At 42.5% G+C, this 14,524-nt stretch overlaps 1 protein-coding gene across 1 annotated transcript in view; it reads left to right on the top strand.

The window, feature by feature from the left end:
* B3GALT1 (beta-1,3-galactosyltransferase 1) overlaps positions 1 to 14,524 on the top strand; it is a 1,403,455-nt gene that overhangs the window by 450,065 nt on the left and 938,866 nt on the right. The window lies entirely within an intron of this gene.

The raw sequence follows: 14,524 nt of genomic DNA, 5'->3' as shown, positions 1-14,524 counted from the left end.
AGATACCAAGGGAGATATAACTTTTGCCAATCGATTCGCCAATATTTTAGCAAATATTTTTCCATCACAATTGACCAATGAGATCGGTCGATAAGACCCCGGGATCTCAGGTGGTTTCCCCTTCTTTTTAAAAACCACAATAGTGGCTTCATCCCATGTTTTAGGTGCATGGCCATTTTGAGCAACACGTATCGTCTCTAACATCTTCTTGAGATCGTGAAAAAATACATCTATACAGCTCCCCAGGGAGCTTATCCGGGCCAGCAGCCTTCCCAATCGCTAAGCCATTGACGGCCACCTCTAATTCATCCATAGTAATTGCACTAACACCTCCTCCTCCTCCCGATCTAGCTGTCTAAATTTCCCTGCCAGCGGCATATTATTCACATCGACCTGTGACTTCTGCTGAGTATACAAGTCAGTATATAACTGATGGAAAATTGCAAGAATTCCCTGAGGATCGCGTGAGATTGAACCTGAGCTGTCACTAAGACTGGTAATTCTCTGGGAAGATTCTTTCATCCGCATTCGGAGAGCCAAACAGCAACCTACCGCCTCACCATACTCATGGCACTCCCTTTTATAAATCAAATATTTCCTGGCATTCTCTTTATTCCAAAGTGTTAATATTAGCCCGACATCATGCCGTATCAGATTCCAACCCCGCAATATCCTTACGCTGTGCAATCCCCTGTGTTAGTTTTTCCTCAGCAAGTATCAGTTTTGAATATAATTCCTGTAATCCTACTGTAGCCATTTTTTGATAATGAATGCCAAAACTCATCACTTCCCCTCTAAAACAGGCCTTAAAAGCATCCCACAGCACTGGAACAGGGACAGTATATTTATTATTCTCAAAAAACTCCTTAATCCATCTCCGCATATGTTCCTTAAACCCATTGTCCAGGAGCAGTTTCCTGTCAAATGTAAACATTCTTGGAGCAAGATCAACCGAAAGTGCTGAGATTTCCAACGCTATTGGAGCATGATCAGAGGTGATCCTAGGATATATATGTACCTGTGCCCCGACAAGCAGCTCAGTTGATATAAAAAAATAGTGAAGGCGGACCAGTTTCTGATGAGGGAAGGAATAAAACGTATACCCAGGTGCTGATGTTTGTATATTGTCCCATGCATCTAATAACCCATGATCTTTCAACAAGTTAAATAATGCTTGAAACACTCTTGGTTTCCGACCAGTGTATCCTTGCCTTCCCTTTTGTAGTTCTTTATTAACCAGATTAATATTAAAATCTCCGCAAAGCACTAAAGGAGCCGGCAACAATGCAAGTTCAATATTTAATTCTTCTAAAAGTAGCGGTTCGTTAAAGTTGGACCCATAGACAGTACACATTGTAAACTTAGATATGCCCAGGACACATTCCACAATCGCCCATCTCCCTAATTTATCAACTAAAACATGCCCTGTACTTTGAATGGCAGGTTTAGCCAATATTGCCACCCCCTGTGTCATTGATGTCTGTTGTGTCACTGCAAGAAGTACAAACCCTAAATCTGTCAATACAGAAAGTTTCCCCCAATGGACATGCGTCTCTTGAATACAGAATACATCCGGTTGAATCAAGCGCAATTCCGCAGAGACCCTGTTTCTTTTATTGTAATTATTGAGGCCACATACGTTTAGAGAACAGATTTTCAGCCCCCTACTAGCCATTAGAAAATAAACAAAACTAGATATTGTAAGCCACGCCTTGCAAACATTTTAAACAATACAACATATCTTATTTTGCCAACAGCTATTCCCAATCTGATACTGTAAAGATTTTCCCCTGTTTGACCCCCCCACACCCGCATCCCCCCTCCCACCCCCAACCCAACCCCCACCACATCCCCTCCCTCCCACCAACAAGGCTATAGGACTCATGGTCCTTAAGATGAAGAAGCTTTCAGTCATCCCATTCCGTTGCTCGCACCTCCTCTTAAAAGAGTGGAGGACAAATAAACATACTACCACAAAAACATTATTTGGGAGGAAAACACCATTGCAAGGGAAGCGAGATACACTATACCTTTCACCCACACTTTCCAGCTACCCAAGAGTGACACAAAAATCCCAAAAATAAAAACCCCTTCACCCGATGAGTAGTTTTATCCCACCCATCCCATTAGTTGGAACACTATAGCCAAATATCCTATATCGTTTTTAAATACTCTTTTGCGGAACCCTCTGAAGAAAAAAATCGAGTACGATCCTGATATATTACCTTAAGTTTGGCCGGATTCAATAAAAATGCTTGCGCCCCTTTAGCCTGAAACGTTGGAATAAGCTGGCGCAGCTGCCACCGAGACTCTACGGTAAAGTGGCAAAAATCTGGCCTTACAAAAAACTCAAAATCCTTCCCAGCCCTCTTTTTATCTGGTCGAGCTAACTGAAACACATCCTCCCTAGCTAAAAAGCTATTAAAGGAAATCAAAAATGCTCTGGGCTTATTATTTACTTGGCCTGAATTTGAGGGATAATTAAATGGAAAACGGCGCACCCACTCAATCGCTCTATTCTAGTCCCATCTAGTGAGCTCAGGAAAGGCATCTGTGAATAAGTCGACAATAAATGTACGGGAGTCCTGCCCTTCCCGCCCCTCCGGAATCTGTAATACTCTCAGGATTGATCTTTGTGCGCGGTTTTCTAAGTCCGCTATTTTCCACTGAGTGTCCTCTTTCATGCTGCGAAGGGATTCAGTCAAAGCTTTCTGTGCCACAAGCTTGTCCTCCAAATTTGAAATACGTGCTTCTGATTCACAGCATCTAGCTGAAAACTCTGAACAAGTCTTAGCGACTCTGCGCACTGAGTTCTGTAACTTCTGGCAGAGGTTCTGTATCCTCTGGCATTCAACTCTGGTTTCTTCCTGATGGGACATTATCGATTGATAGATCTACGTCAAGGAAATACCTTCATCTGGCTGTCCTATATCCACTTATAAACCGAGGTGGTCTTTCCCAATTTCAGTACTAATACTTTCATGATCCAGCCTTTTACGTACTTTGAGGGGACTAGCTTCTAGAAACTCACCAGAATCTTCCAGATATGCACTGCTATTATAGCTGCCACCGACCTCGTTCACCTGTGTAGAGAACATCACAGCTAGGTCCTCACACGAGGAGGTGGACTGATCCGATAATGAGAAAAAGTCTCCAGATTCTGCATCTTGTCTTAAAACTTGTGAACCTCCATGGGTGTTACCATTTTCATGAACATGATTCAACGCGCCCAGCTCCCCTACATTTCAATTAGACATAGACATAGTGGGAGTGTCGATAATCACATCCACATCCCTATCCACCACTTTGGTCCGGGCCCCCACTAAAGTGCTAGGTATAGTTATAATTACTATTGGTGGGGCAGCCCCCCTACCAACTGTTGTGAACCCTCACACATCTGACTGTCCGGTGCCCGCAGAGGGTTGAGAAGAATTGATGAGGGGAGAGCTACGGGCTCAGACATAAGAGCTCTGTTTTCCTCCAAGGTTAATTCACCTTTAACTGCTGAGTTATCCCCCCATCCAGCTCTCTTCTTCCATCTGCCCCCTCCGCCAATATGGGGTCCACATTTTTACCCTTCTTCTTTAGCTCCTTTCCAGCTGAAAACAGTCCCAGAATAGTTTTTTGGGATAGATCATCCGCTTTAGCCTTATTTACATTTATGTCTATTTATGAAGTTTTCACGGGGTTACCTGGGGTCTTTTCTCCAGCTCCCATGGTCCCCTCACTAGCCACCTCCTCTTGCTGCCGATGTCTTCCACACGCACCTTTGGGAGGCATTGTCCGGTGAAAGCTTATCCCCCTTGAGCCTCTCAGACCTCCATATCGGCACCAGACCGCAGCCAAGCACCGGTATCCAATCAGCGAGACGGCCCAGCGGCTGTGGGAGAAACTGCCACATTTCACTGCGGCCGCCGCCGACACAATCAGTATCCCCCACCGTCAGTCACAGGTGAGCGCCCAGCAAGCTCCTACACAGCTCTCACGCCATTCTCACACAGAGTCTTCCGCGTCCTTTTCCCGCATCCGTGTGCTCCGGCTTTAGTCCGATAATCTTCCCAGCGCTTTCCCCCAGTATAGCATTACGAGCCCCAGCATCTGTGAGTGACCAGCTTACGCATCCGACCTCACGGACGCCATCTTGTCTCTCGAGTTTGTGCATATTTTCTTACGTTACTCCAAAAGATTTGCAACATCTATCCGAAAGCAAGATACTATGTTCTCAGACTTACTATTTCCTTCTATAAAAGCATTTATTCAAGTGGGGTTCTAGCTATGTTTCCTGGTATGGACCCTGATGGGAGGTCCAGGTATTTTTTAAAGTATCCTTTCCTGAGAGTGCTTTGACATCTTTGTCAACTAGTGCACTTTTCTAAATTTGGCATTATATACATATTGTTCTGCAAATTCCTGTCATTACTCGTACTTTCTGAAGTTTACACAATATACACCTTTGTGATGTCTAAGAGAAACAATGCATTCCAGCGTTATCCACGGCCTTGGGTAATGCCACACTTTAACCCACCAACTTCTAGTATATTAGTATACTCACTCAGAGCTAGTGCCTATACACCTCTGTGTATGTGTTGTGCTTTAGAAGCTACTATAACATAACATATAAGATAACTAATTGTTGTGCATCCATAGCTTCATTGCAAAGCAGTAGCATACACATCAGAAAATATAGCTTGGCTGTGAAGAAACAATGGAACGCATAGATATGTGTTTCTGTTGTCCAGATTAGTCAGTAAGCAGTTTAATGTAGACATTGAATTGGATTACAAAGGAAATCCTTGAGAGAGCCCAGAGGTGAGTCTAAAATTTGGAGCGATAAATTGGCCAGTAGCATCCTGAAATGGTCCTCCTGTTTCAATTGACAATTAAAATTATTTACTATAGCCTTATAGCCTGCCGCAGTGGGCTATACCGGCCATTAAAGGCCTGCACCAGGGTCGGCGAGGGGCTTTAAGAAGGGAGCGGGACTTTGATGCTGGTATAACCCAGCTACAGAGGGCTATAAGGCAATTAGAACAATCTTCCACTAGACGGCAGAATGTTCTAACAAATAAAACAAAGTCTTCATGGAGCCCGGGGTTATTGAAACCCCCTCCTGCTCTGTGAGACCTTTGTTCACAGCACCAGCTGTGAACAAGAACATTGTCATTTTGAAGCGCTGGACATCTACCATTAGAAGCCCGGGGCACTCCATTGTTTTCAATGGAGCTCCCAACATTCCAATGTTCTAATTATGCCTGCTCCAACTCACAATGATTACAGCATTGATTCAGTATTACTATAAATGTGTAGCATTTATTACCTAATGCTGTCTAAGACAGTTACAGGTCGTATTTCCTCATTTGAAACTATCCATCCCCCTAAATACATACTGATTTCAGAAGTATTAGTACTTGGGTGATCACCACTGATTCTACATTTTTGCTCCATAGAGTGAGGTTGTTAAAGAGATGCAGCTAGATAAAGGCTCCTGGGTGTTTATATCTATTTGGTGATTCATTCTATTGTGAATTATGTCTGTTGTTATTAGTGATATCAACAATGTCACTTGTAATGTAATCTCTGGTGTTATATGCAGGAGCACCAAACTAGCATGATGGTTACCAGTACATTTCAGGGTCCCGAACAATCATGAAGGTGGGGAAGTTGGTACTGTTGAAGACACATGTGTGGATAATTCAGATGAATATTTAGAGGTAATAAAAGCCTTGGAGGAAAACGTTGGTAAAAAGGTCAGTATTGTTGTTGAAAGACATACATTTTTCTCTAGAGCACAACAGTCCAGTGAACTGGTGAACAATATATTTGAGTACATTTGCATCGACTTGCAGAATTAAGAATTTACGAGACGAAATCATTAAGGGTCAGTTTATCAATAGAAAAATTAGAACTTAAATTCAAGAAAGGCTGCTAGAATTAAAGGATCCCTCATTACAAAAAACTATAGAAATTGCCAGGCACATTGAGAACACCTCCAGGTATGTTAAAGAGTTAAAATCTGACCAAAATTCAGACAAAAGTATTAAGAATGAAACTACCAAGGCTTGTGCAGTGGAGAAAAATAGTGTTAAGAAAAATGACAAGCTTGTCAAAAATGATTCCAAGCGTAGCCGCATTTGTTTTAGGTGTGGCAGTACAAGACATTCAGCTGATTTTGACAGATGCGTAGCGCGCAAGGAAAAATGTCATAAGTGCAAAAAGATGGGTCACTTTGCACACGTGGAAAGCCAGTTCATGCCATAGCAGAACAGAGTGATGATGGTACATCTGATGATGTGAAGATATTAGTTGTTTGAGTAGATACCATCAACAAGATTCATGAAGGTTACAATCCACCCAAATGTATGTTAGGTTTGAGGCTGATTCATGTTCTCCCTATACTATAATTGATAAGGACCTTTGTGGAAAAATTGGCAAGTGCAAATTAGATACACCTAACGTTCAACCTGTTGGGTATTGTGGAGTTACATTGCTTCAATTAGGGTTTTTTACTTGTAAATTATCGCATAAGGACAAAGAGGTTATGTGCAAGGTATATGTGCTGGGAAAAGGTTTATCATTGCTGGGGTGGTGTGAACAAAACAAGCTGGACATTGTGTTAGATGCTAACCATCCCCAATATGTGCTAGTGTCTGAAGATGCTGAGAAAACCAAATGGTGTGTCAGGTATCCAAAATTGTTCAGGAAGGAACTTGGTTGTTTGACTAAATTCGAACATTGCATGCATTGCTTTGAAAACCAATAATGCTCCATATGTAAATAAAGCTAGGAATGTTCCCCTTGCCTTGAGACAACAATTAAAGAAGGAGCTGCAAAGGTTTTGCGACGCGCAAGTCATCAAACCGATTGAGTCATCAGAATGGCTTAGCCCCACTGTTTTGGTGCGCAAGTCGGATGAAACTTTGTGCATGTGCATCGACCTAAGAGCTCTCAACCGTAATATCTTAGTCGACCGTTACCCACTGCCACATATTAATGAAATGGTTTCATCTGTTTTGATGTTGAATATTTTTCTTTGATTGATTTGTCAAGTGCATATCATCAAATCCAGCTACACCCTGCATCTAAACACCTTACCTCTTTTATAACACCTAAAGGTGCTTTCCACTTCGTATGAATGACTTTTGGCTTAGCATTCACTTCTGCTGTGTTATAGAGGGTGATGTGTAAGATACTGAAGGGCATGTCTAAAGTCTTTGTGTTTTAAGATGATGTGCTGGTGTGGGGTTCAAACCGCGATGACCATGACAGGTTTTTAGATGAAACTCTGAGTAAATTGCAGCATGCTGGATTAACTGTAGGTGTGCACAAATGTAAATTTGGTGTAGAACAGATAGATTATCTAGGGCATACATTATCTAAAGCTAGTGTAAAACCAAAGAGGAAATTGTTAGATGCCATTGCTGACGCACCATCTCCCCAAGACAAGGAGCAATTACGATCTTTTCAGGGAGTGTCAGAATTTTATTCCAAATTTGTTCAACATTTTGTAGACAAAGTGCATAGTTTAAGATCCTTAATGAAGAAGTTTAACAAATTTGTTTGGTCTGAGGAGTGACAAATTGCTTTTGAGGCAATTAAAAAACAAGTTGTGAAAGCAGTCACGCTTAAACCCTTCAATCCATGTGATCAAACTATTTTAGTAGTATATGCCACTGCAACGGACAAGGGGCGGTTTTAATGCAAAAGCATTTGGGGCATGAGCGTGTTGTAGCATTTGCTTCTCGCACACTGAAGGGGGCTGAAACCTACATACTCTGTGATAGAGAAGCAGACCCTAGCGTGTTGGTGGGGGGTTGACACTTCAAAACCTACGTCTGGGGTACTCACTTCGAGGTCAGGTCAGATCATAGACCTCTCATAGATTTATTTACTACTAAGGGGGCAGGGAAAGCCACCCCCAGGATTACAAAGTGGTTGTATAGACTGCAAGGGTTTGATTTTACTTTAAACTACGTGCCAGGCATCCACAAAATCATGGTTGCCATTGCAATGTGTGGATGATGAAGATGAAACCAACGAGGAATGTGTAGTAGTCGATATTTCTGAGGCGTGCAAGGGAGCCATATCTGTGGATGGCTGGAAATCTGCAATAAGAGAGGAAAACATAATGATGGACTTGTTAAATGAATTATCTTGTCCTTCTAAATCTAATATGATGTTGAAAAGGAAATTTGGTGAATTTTGGACTGTTTGGTCAGAACTTTCTGTTGAGGATGGGGTGCTACGCAGGGGTGACCGGTTGGTTGTACCTGAAGGTTTGCGATCCAGGTTATTAAGATCATTACATGAAGGACACAATGGGATGTCAGCTATGAAAAGGAGAGCAAGAGTGACCTTTTGGTGGCCTGGCATGGACAAACAAGTTGAGGAATGTGCACGTGGGTGCATTGATTGTATGTGTAGCGACAAGTCTCATTGTGTCGAGCAATCCACCATTGCTTCCACTGAATTACCCAGCAGACCTTTGGAGAGAGTAGCTATAGATATTTGTGGTCCTTTTTCATTTTCAGCCAAAGGTATCTCCAACAAGTTTGCCATTGTCATGATAGATTATTATCCTAAGTGGCCTGAAGTGGCCTTTTCGGGCAAAATCAAAGCTGCCAATGTGATTGAGTTTTGTGACAATAATTTTCATAGGGAAGGCTGTCCTGATACTTTGATAACTGACAATGGTCCCCAGTTTATAGCGGAAGATTTTGAAAATGATTTGTCTAAGATGGGTGTTGTGCACCATACCACTGCTGTTGAAAGAGTGCGTGCAGTTGAATGACAGTAGCGGTAGTGATTGCAAGGAAGCTGTTAAAGAAATGCTTTGAAGCTACCGCACAACTCCACATTCTGTTACTTTGGAAACTCGGTTCATGCCTTTGAAGGGCAGGCAGCCAGGTACCAAAGTGTCTCCTGCATGGATGCTCAAGGGTCACACATCTAGTTGATAAGTAAAATTTGGTGGAAAGAATTCAAAAACATCAAGCTATGTATGTAAGCAGACACAACAACAAAATAAAAAAAGCAAAAGAGTATTTGCTGTGGGTGATTGGGTCAGAACTAACAGTTTGGGCACCCAGAAAATGTCAAAATGGTCGGTGCCTAAGTGTGTAACCAGGGTGGTAGGCAACAATGTGTGGTTCTCTGATGGAAAAAATGGAATGTACGCAAAGTACTTTGTGCAATGCACTTGTACGTGAGGTGTTAATCAAGAAATCGTGTGACTATTCAAGGGTGGTTGATGGTAAGTCAGTCAGTAATAGCAGGTCTATTGTGGATGTTCTGGAACTCCAAGTCAGTAGGAGGCCTGTATGGCACAATGATTTTGTGTGCAACTGATTTGTGCACACTTCCATTGGATCCTCATTGTGATGATAATGTATTATTTGAACTGCTGTTTAGTTATTTTCATGTTAGTTTTTTTCCATATTTTATTGTCAACTGAACTTGTTCCTTCATTTAGAATTATTGTACATTGTTTTGTATTCCTTCATTTTAGTTATATTTTTAGATATGGAGATGTGTTGTATCCTGGCAACATGCTCTAGGTAACCTAGTGATGTCTGAGTCTTTCAATGTTCTGGAAGCTTGGACAGAGCTGGGTCAGTTGCTGCCAGTAGAGGAGCCTTCAGGGGTTGTTCCAGTTATCTCAAGAAAAAACTCTTCTCAAACCTACAAGTGTGTCACCCTTCTTAAAGATTACCACGTGCTATCTTTACAATGCAACCATTACAATGTGAATGCCTTTACCACACGTGTCTCTACCACGCTTTTTACCACTTATGTACCTTTATCACGCATGCCTTTACAACGAAAATGTAACTACAATATTGGTAAGTGTGTATATATCATGACCCTGTGAAAAACTACGGTGGAAACGCGAAGGCTATCTGGAGCTATATGATGCACTTTTTGTGAACACTGTAATAAACTAAGGAGATTGAAAAAGACTATTGGATTGTGCCACTTACAGCTTGGACGAATCAGAATTGAAATGTGGCATTAATATAGCAAAGCAGACTTAGCAAGGATATATATCTATATATATATATAGATATACATATATTATCTACTGGCAGTCGCCAGTAGATAGTTATAGTTAGGACCGTGTTTCCATAGGAAATCTCAAAATTCTATTTTGAATAACTTTGGCGCCGGTTGACGAATTGTCGCGAAATTTTCAAAACTAATGGGGCGCTCCGCTCAGCTTCTACCCTGAAAGTCTCGGGGGGATTCGTCAAGCGGGGGCCGAGAAAAAAGGGGGGTCCCAAAACACGTTTTCCCCATGCATTTTCCCATAGGACCTTTAGTCGAAGGTACAGCCTGAACGGCTGAACAGAATTACTTGAAATTTGGCAAAGAGGTAGTCCTCAGGTCAGGGAAGTGCCTTTTGCATATATGGATTCAATCTGTTCAGTAGTTCCTGAGAAAATTGAGTTAAAAGCACATAAATATCTATAGCCGCGCACCGTGCGCGCACCCTAATGTGCGCGAGCGTAATTCTGATTGGTGGTTAAATGTCAGCCAACGTTCGAATCGGTCGAAATCAGGAAGTGTCGGCCGCCATTTTGTTTGTTTTGAGTGCGAGAGTGAAAAAGGAAGGTGGCGAACGTGAAAAGGGGGCAGGGTAGAGAGTTCCTGACCCCCTAGCCTTTGTCAGGGGGTCCCTGAAGGACCCCGAAGGCAGAAAAAAACATTTTAACTTTTTTTTAAAAATCGCGGGGTGCGTGCACGGTGCGCGCACGGTGCGCGCACCGTGAAAAACCCTAAAAAAAAAAAATCAACTTTTTAATATGTAGTTTATTGTAAAATAAATATATAAAAAATATAATAATACATACATAACTTAGCATTTAAAAAAACGTACAAATTCACTGAAAAAACCATAGGTTTCCCACACGTTATAGTTAGGAATTAGCATTTAAAAAACCTTGCAAATTCACTTAAAAAACCATAGGTTTCACACATGTTATAGTTAGGTGGACATTTCACTCGTAAAAATCCAATGAAATTCCCCCGTTATAGTTAGTTCAGATAACTATAACTCGCGCGACCGCCACTCTATCACAAGGATGATGTCATCAGTGATGTCATGAGTGATGCCACTGACCAAGTCATGAGTGATGTAATATGTGACGTCATGAGCAGTGGATTGCGGGCGTGCGAACTAACTATAACGGGGGAATTTCATTGTTTTTTTACGAGTGAAATGTCCACCTAACTATAACATGTGTGAAACCTATGGTTTTTTAAGTGAATATATATATAGATATATATATATTCTTGAGCCGAAACTTTAAAAAAAAACATGGCACAGGCCCACACACTTTGTTACTTATCGACCTCCGGGGACATTTTAATAATAAAGGAGGGGTGCACGGGCCCCCCTCCTGGGGCCTTTTGATACCCCGGGGACCACCACCTCCCCAGGGCTTGTTTACAAATAAATGCAAGGGAGGCCCGTATGGCATCCCCTGCTTACCCGGGGACCACCACCTCCTCAAAGCTTATTTATTTATAAATGGGGAGCTCATGGATCCCCCAACCTCGGGGACTGCCACCTCCCCAAGGCTTAATTTTATTTAATGCAGGTGCTGCGCAGACCCCCCTTCAAGCTCGGGGACCGCCACCTCCTTAGACCTTTTGCTAAGTTGAATGCTGGGGGGGCCACCACATACCAGGGCCGACTCCTGCTATGTCCCGCGGTGCCCACACATGGGGATAGCTGTTTGCTATTGCTTGGCTAGGGCTTTTCTGCTCCCGCCAAGCATACCAAATGCTTTGCTTCCAGAAAGTGTGAGCATTTAAGTATGCACTCACTTGCTGGAAGTGGAGCAAAATTGCTTTCACAGAGAGGGAGCTGCATGTTTAGCAGCTCCCTCTCTGTAAAAGCAACGTTGGCTCCCAACAGTTGTCATTGGGTGACCTGGGTGGGACCAGGGCACACACAATAGAGACTGGATCCTGGGGGATGGGGTCCCCAAGGCCGAATTTATGCCGGGTGGGGGGCCACTTTCTGCTCTCCCTTTAATTGAAAAAAGAACACATAAAAAAGGCCTGGCCCTCGGAGATGTGGTCCCGGGGCCAAAATCAGGCCTGGGAAGGGAGGCCATGCAGTTCCCCTCCCCTAATATATATATTTTAAATATTTAAAATATTTTTTAAAAAGCCAGACTGGAAGTCACTGAAGGCCCCACCCCCTTTCAGCACCACTCTGAAACGCACCTCCTGGTGCAGAACTAGTTGGGGGACTAGTCTTTGGGGACCAACTACCCCTCCTGGTACCTCCAGTAAGTCCCACACAGGTGGTAAGAGGTTGTGGTTGGGGGATAAATTCACCTTGGCTGCTGAGGGTCCTTGGTGGCCAACAACCCCTCCTGTTACCTTCAGTAAGTCCCACACAGTGGGATTGCTGAGAGGTCTTTGCAGGCCACGCCCCCTTTCTCTACAACTCTTTTACCTCTTTACTCACCCATACAGCCATTCACAGAGACACACACTCTCCAATTCAGCCACTTCCCCACCAACTCGCTTAATTAAACTCCCACACAGACAGCCACTCACTCACCAATACAGCAAAGCTACACATCCAGTCAGTCACTCATACAGCTATTCAGACGCCAACTCAACTGCAAAATAGAAACAACAATGTCTCCAAGCACACAGAAATCCAATATTGAGGTTGTGGGTTCAATTGTCTTTTATTCAAACATATTAGACATACCCCTTCACCAACACGTGTTGCATCTATTGCTGTTCCAATCACAGCAGACTTCACGACCACAGAACCACTCACACACTCACTCACACACCCATAGAGCCACCCAGGTACCCACTAACACACCTATACAACCATTTCTATATCTATTCACTCACCCATACACTCATTCACACAGACACTCACACTCAAAAAACAACCACTCACACACCAACTAACTTGACAAAACACTCACTTCAAGAGCCACTCAGTCACCCATACAGACAGTTGAACACCCACTCACTCACTCACTCATACAGCCATTCACACATCCACTCGCACACCCATACAGTCACTTACACTCCAACAAAACCACTCACACACCCATACATCCACTCGGGTGCCCGCTCACACACCCATACAGCCACTGATACAACCACTCACACACATACAGACCTAATCACAAGTCCACTCACTCACACATAGCCACTCATACATGCACTTACACACCCATACAGCTATTCACACACCCAGTCACACACTGATACAGTCACACACCCACTCACATTTCAGATGTTACAGATACTATGACTCATTAGTAGTATCACTAGTATACTAATCTAACTTTTTTAGTAGGTTAGAATTTATGTTTAGTACCCATAAACTCTTAGAAAACACTTACACTCATTGGATGATGTCATCAGTTATGTCATTTGAGATTTAGTACCCATAAACTCTTAAAAAACACTTACACTCATTGGATGATGTCATCAGTTATGTCATTTGAGATGTCGTCAGTGATGTCATCAGTTGTGTCACTGACCATTTCATAAGTGATGTAATATGTGAGGACATAAGCTGTGCATTGCAGGGGCAAAAGTTATAGTTAGCTCAGGTAACTATAACTGCTGAAATGTATAAGTGAAGTCCAGCAATCGCTTTTCATTCCAACTGACGTTTTTCAACACACACGTCTTTATAACGGACAGTGAGTCCTCTCTCGCTGTCACATTTTATACTCTCAAGTGATATCATATTACAAATACATTGTGGGACTTGCAGCCCTCATTCCAATTCATATTGATTTTTTATGGCCAACATGCATTAAATTACCTGTCTGTTTGGTTCCCAGGGATCTACGTTCCCCACTTGATCTTACAATTGTGTTTTTTGTAAATGTTGTGTGCATCACTCACGACCGACATATATATATGTGTGTGTGTGTGTGTATTTGCTTATTGAAATGTATACAAATGAGGCAAATGAACAACTTCAAGATAAAGATTGTTACTGTAAAGTTAACCCTATTTTTTCAAAAGAAACAAAAGTGAAATTCCAAACAGATCTATACTAATGGTGAGGTCTTGGTCTGATATCACAGGACAAATTCTGATATTTTAGGATAGAATACCTGGTTACCCCCATTCTATACCTGATCCCAAAGGTCCATAAATATGCCCAGAATCCACCTGGGGGATCCATCATTTTGGCTATAGGAGGACTATTTGAGAATACCTCCAGATACATAGACCATTTCCCCCAAGAACTTCGTTTGTACCGTACCTTCTTTTATAATGGACACAGGCGACTTTCTCCATAGGGTAGACGATATAACGTAGGATGACTACTATGTCCTTATGACGATGGATGCTATGGATTTGTATACTAGCATCAGACATTCTGATGGTATCAGAGCTCTCAAACTTTATCTTGACACTAGACCTATACACCTTCACCAACATACACACACGCTCATTGAAATGACTGAGTGGTGTCTCAAGAGTAACTTCTTTCTTTTTGAACAGCAGACATATAGACAGA

This window comes from Triturus cristatus, chromosome 3_1 (assembly GCF_964204655.1).
Source record: "Triturus cristatus chromosome 3_1, aTriCri1.1, whole genome shotgun sequence".
Taxonomy (NCBI): Eukaryota; Metazoa; Chordata; class Amphibia; order Caudata; family Salamandridae; genus Triturus; species Triturus cristatus.
The sequence above is the reverse complement of the archived record's forward strand: the minus strand, read 5'-3'. Positions and strand labels throughout refer to the sequence as shown.